Genomic DNA, 6,000 nt, shown 5'->3' with positions numbered 1-6,000 from the left:
TTTGGATCTTGTGAACCTGTTACATCACATGGCAAAAGGAACTTTGCAGATATGATTAAGTTATGGACCTTGAGATGAGGGAGGTTATCCTGGATTATTCAGATGGGCCCAATGTAATCACATGAGTTCTTGACAGTGGAAGATGGAGGCAGAAGTGTTAGAAAGAGGCAGGAGAGATTTGAAGCATGAGAGGGACTGGGCCTGCTGTTAGTGGCTTTGAAGACAGAGGAAGGGGCCACAAGCCAAGGGATGTGGGAGGCCTCTAGAAGCTGAGAACAGACCTCAGCTTACAGCCAGCACAGAAATGGAAACCTCAGTCCTACAACCACCAGGAATTAAATTCAGCAATAATCTGAATGAGCGAGAAAATGACTCCCCTAGAGCCTCCAGAAAGGCCCACAGCCCTGCAGACACCTTGATTTTAGCCTGATGAGAACTGTGTCAGATTTCTGACCTATGGAATTGTACTGTCATAACTTTTTGTTGTTTTAAGCTACAGGGTTTGTGGAAATTTGCTACAGCAGCAATAGAAAACGAACACAATTGGGTCCCCAAACTAATTGCATTTTGTACTGTGAGTCTTCATCAAAAATATTTGAAAGACTGCTTAATGATCCTGACAAAGGTGGCTCGGCAGCAGGGCAAGGATGGGGAGAAGAGTGTATGTTTGTCCTTGGGGCACCAGCCAGCACCCACTGTCCACTGCTAACATCACCCCAGCTTCTGCCCAGGCAACCTCCCCAGGGGCAGAGCCTGGAGTCAGGCAGAAGCCAATTGGGGAATCATCCCACCCCACATCCCTGAGTCTGGCCAGTGATTGGTTCAAGAAGGAGCCAGTCACAGCCACTGAGACACATCGAAATTATGCTGGGGCTTCCCACCTGAGGCTTTCTCTTTCCTGCTGGGCTGAAACCTGAGTGCCTGCGGGTCTGGAACTACTCTTCTCTGGGTGAGCCTGTCCGGACAAGGGCCAACGTGGCAGGAAGCAGGAAACCAGGGCTGATGACGCTGTTTGAACTCCAGACTGAGCCAGGCCTGAAGTAGCTACTCTTAGATCATCAATTACAATCAGCCAACAAAATGAGCTGATTGGTTTTCTGTAGCTAGCAAGCAGAAGACTCCCGGCTGGCATGGGGAGGAAGGCAGTACCCATGCCCTGAAATCCAGTACAGTGGTCACTCACCACAGACTACCAGGTGTCTCCAGGGCTGCATGGGGACGCCATGCTGCTGGTACCGCTGGGCATAACTCCCCAGCACGGTACACAAGATCTCCCTCAAACCCCCGGTGGCACAGAGGTCGTGGACATGGTTCTCCATGGAGACTTGGGCCTTGGTTGGCTCGTCGCAGGCCTGGAAGGGCCCGTTGTGGCCCTCAGCAGCCCACAGAAGGCCAGGGACTGGTACTGGCCCTCCCTGTCGTGCGGGCACAGAGGGGCACGGAGCAGCCGGCTGCGGAGCCCCGGCCCTTCCAGCTGAGTGCAAAAAGACCTCTGTGTCGGGCAGCAGGGAGTCATCGGGGCCACAGTAGTCACCTTGGGGTTCCCCATTGAAGTCCCCACCCAGAGGGCACCAGCATAGGTCTCGGGCGCCATGACACATAGGTGGTTGCACCAGTCATAGGCGACTAGGAGGCCAGTCTCGGTCTGCAGCATTGCCCCGGAACCACTGAAGTACACATGCACAGGGTCTCCGGCCAGTGGCAAGGGCAAGTGGGCCTGGGTCCCATTAACCTGGAAACACAGATGGGGCCGTGTCCATATCAGACACCGCCGGGTGGGCCCTGACTCCCTCAGGACCCTTGGGATGGGCTCCCCAGGGGGGTTGCTGCCCCCCATGGACTTCTGGCCCTAGACCCTGCCCCAGCTTACCTGGACCCTCCCGGGAGTCTGAGCCTCCGTCATCACCTTCACCCTGTGGGCGTCCACCTCGATCCGCCGTGCCCCTGTCATGCTGGCTGTGGGGCTTAGGTAGTCATTGTCGACCCATGCTGTGAACGCCGGTGCCCCCGGCCAACTGGACAGGTACAGCTCAGCACATAGTGGCAGACCCCCTGGGCTGCGAAGGTGACCCCATCAGAGGTGCGGTAATGGGGGTCGCCTGACACCCAGGTGCTGCCTCTCGGGACTCCACAGCGCCAGGCCCCAGCACGCAGGAGACATGCGGCCCCAACTCCGCAAGCCTGGGGGCTACAGCGAGGGGGCCCCCCAGGCTTTTACCCTTGCACAGCTCACGGCAGTGGGGACTCAGCTCTCGAGCCCCCAGGGACAGGATATGACCTGCCAGGGCAGCCCCAGGGGGCCAGGTGCACGCAAGCCCCACCGGTGAACACATAGCCAGCGTTGCACACGCAGCCCTCGCGGCACGGGCTGTGGCAGGTCAGAGGCACCTCCTCGTGTGGGCAGCTGGCCCCGCAGATACCGGCACATGTCTCCCAGTGGCTGCTTTCAGGGCAGAATTGTTCTGGAGCAAGCAGAGAGAGAGAACGAAAGAGATCAGTATCAAGCTTTGAGTTCAAGACAATCTCAGACACACACACACACACACACACACACACACACACACACACGCGGTAGGGCTGTATCCTCTCAGACCTCAGAACAGGGCCAGATGTTTTTGTGCAGTTCACAGCCTGTGCAACTGTACACAATGTTCTTGGGCCCAGCTCCCACCCTTCTCTTTACTATCTCTCTCCAGCTCACCACAGAAGTCAGGACCACGCCAGGTGCCCACGGGGATGTCAATAGTTTGACAGGCCCGGGTGACGGCAACCAGGGCCTGACAGAAGACAGCCAGGCTCCCGTTGTCTGAACATAGCTCCTCCACACAGCTGTCCATGAATGGGCCTACAGGGAGGGTCCAGGCACAGGCTGCAAAGGGGCCCGTCAGCTCTGAGAGCTGCCCACAGGCCTTGGGACCTGCATACCTGGCCCTCAGGTGGGCTGGGCAGCTGGGCCATTCTGAGCTGCAGGACCCCGCCTCCTGCCAGCTGGCCTGGAATGACCCAGGCTCCAACTGGGGTGTTCCCAGAGGGGTCAGGGCCTCAGCTTCTTGTTCCACAAGCTCCGGATGCTCACGCTGGATCCACAGTTCGAGGCTGGTGTCCATGGCCAGACGGGTGGCTGAGTCCCGTGCATGGACAGCAAGCCCAGCCTCGGGGATGTAGAGGGGCAGAGGAAGCAAACGCCCATTCACCTGTGGGGAAAGGATACAGCACTGGGCTCGGGGGCCTTGGCACGGTTAGACTATGGGGGAGGCTCTCGGTGGGAGACATTTGAGATAGAAATGCTTGTGTCAGGTGAGGTTCAGGTTATGGTGACACTCCTGAAGGGGGAAGGGGATGTAGATGGGGGTATTTACAGCAGAAAATGTGGAAGAGATGCCCAAGGGAGTGGGTGAAGATGGGGGTGAGAACACGGTGGACTGAGCCCAGGGGCACTCAGCGTTTAGGGTGACGGCTGATGAGGTGGCCCAGCTGGAGAGATGGGAGGAAAACTAGAAGCCTGGGGTCTTAGAAGCGGGGAAAAAAGTGCTTCAGGGAGGAGAGAGGTATCGGGCGGTGTCTAAAGCCCACTGATGGTCAAGCAGGACATGGACGGAGGATTGACGGCTCGACGGGAGGCGGGGGGCCGTGCTCATCAAGGGTGGTTTGGGAGAGGGAGTTCCCTGGTGGTCCAGTGGTTAGGACTCAGTGCTTCCACTGCAGGGGCCTGGGTTCGATCCCTGGTCAGGGAACTAGGATCCCGCAAGCCTCTCTACAAGGCCAGAAAATAGATAGGTGGAGAGATAGATAGATAGACAGATTTTTTAAAAAGAGTGGTTTGGGGGCTTCCCTGGTGGCGCAGTGGTTAAGAATCTGCCTGCCAATGCAGGGGACACCGGTTCGAGCCCAGGTCCGGGAAGATCCCACATGCCGTGGAGCAGCTAAGCCCGTGCACAGCAACTACTGAGCCTGCGCTCTAGGGCCCTCACGCCACAACTACTGAAGCCCCCGCGCCTAGAGCCCGTGCTCCGCAACAAGAGAAGCCACGGCAATGAGAAGCCTGTGCACCGCAACGAAGAGCGGCCCCCGCTCGCCTCAACCAGAGAAAAGCCCGTGAGCAGCAACGAAGACCCAATGCAGCCAAAAATAAAATAATTTTAAATTAATTAATTAATCAAAAAAAAAAGAGAAAGAGTGGTTTGGGAGGCATGAAGTTGAAGGGGGACAAAAGCCCGACCAGAGGAGTTTCAAGAGAATGGAAAGACAGGGCCTGGAGGCAGCGAGCACAGACAACTCTGGTGGGCCTTTGCTATAAAGGGTGTCTAAGAAAGGCGGCAAGAGCTGGCGGGGAGGAGGGACCGAGGGAGGTTTCCTAAGATGCGACACGTCGAAGCCTGTTGGAATATGGTGAGGAGCCCGTAAAAAGAGGCAAACTGATATGGTGGGATTAAATCAGTGGGGCCAAGCGTCAGAGTCCCCAAGGGGCTGGTTAAAACAGACTGCTGGGCCCACCCAGAGTGGTGGTCTAGGGTGTGACCCAAGAATTTCCACTTCAAACAAGTTTCCAGGTGACGCTGATGCTGCCGGTCTAGGCCCCCTTTGAGAACCACGGATGCAGAAGAGAGAGAGAAGGAGGCATCTCCGGGTGAGATTCGGGAACAGTCACAGAGTGGGGCTTAGCCAGGAGCACAGGCCGTCTTCCATCACCGCAGCCTGGAAGGCAGAGGGGCTCGGGCAGAGGGGCTCACAGAGGGTCTCTGCCCAGGTTTCCCAGTGAAATAGGAAGCGAGATCATCGCAGCTGAGGGTGAGGTGATTTGGTCTGAGGGGAGAGGGGGCCAGTGAAGGTACTGGGGGCCTGGTGAAATGGCTCTTCAAGTTCATGATTCCAGGAAAGGAGGTGGCCCAGAGGTGTTCAGCTGCCTAGGGGTGACTGCAAGAGGAGAGGGGAGCCTTCTGACACGGGGTTTGCTTGGTGTGTGGGAGGGAGGGCACAGGAGGGAACGTGAAATCTGAGGAGGAAAGGGATGAGAGGGAAGCAGCAGGGTCAGTGGGTTAGTAGGTTGGATGGCCAGTGAGGTCAGCCAGTGGCTAGAGTCCGGGAACCAGGGCATGGGAGCCAGAGTCTGGGTTGTGTAACAAAGAAAGGGGGTGGAGGGGTGTCAGCCTCCCTCCCGCTTTCCCTCGGTCTCTATTTCCTATTTCTCCTTTTCTGCCTCCACCCTCCCACTCCCCGCCCGCCCCCCATCTATCCTTTTCTTCCTCTTTTGCTCTGTCTCTCTCCAACTGATGGTCTCACTCCCCTTGCTATCTCTCTGTCTTTCCTTCTCCATCTCTCTCCCAGTCTGTGTCTTTCCCTCTCTGTCACCCATTTTCTCTCCCTCCCTGCAGTTTCCCCTCTGTCTCTCCATTTCTCCCATCTCCCTCCTGTTTTTATCTCTCGCTCTTTTCCTCTGTCTCTGACTCTCTCCCTCATGGTGTCTCCCACTTGCCCAAGAAGCAGACCCTTCCTCCCTGGGCCTGGGCCAGAGAACCCCAGCCTGGGTCCTTCTCTCCCATCCCCTTCCTCACCTGGGGGCCAAGGGTCCCCCAAAAGAGAACTTGGTCCCAGGTGGCCACGAGAAGGGCGCGTGGGGTGGGAGGGCTGCGGGGGAGGCATAGGCCAGGTCTTGGGCCGCCCGCTGCAGTAGTTCAGGCCGGTGGCTCTGCCTGTACCACACGTGGCCCCTGCTCGATGTGGACCCACCCACCCGGAACGGGGCTGCAAAGGCCTGGCCCATCTCCAGGGGAAATGCCTCAGGCGTGAACAGGGCCACAGGCTCCCTGAAGGACACCAGCCCACTGGTGCAGACCTGGGGGAAGTGGGGAAGGAAGAGACAGGCAGAAGGGTGTCATCAGGTCAGGGATCAGACGGGGGACAGGACCCAGGACCCAGAAGGAGCAAGGAGCAGATACAGACAGGATGAGGCAGGGGTGGGGTCAGCGTGAAGATGGGGCCCAGGGACCTCTGGTCAGGGTC

This window comes from Tursiops truncatus, chromosome 19 (assembly GCF_011762595.2).
Source record: "Tursiops truncatus isolate mTurTru1 chromosome 19, mTurTru1.mat.Y, whole genome shotgun sequence".
Classification (NCBI taxonomy): Eukaryota; Metazoa; Chordata; class Mammalia; order Artiodactyla; family Delphinidae; genus Tursiops; species Tursiops truncatus.
This window is presented reverse-complemented; position numbering follows the sequence as displayed.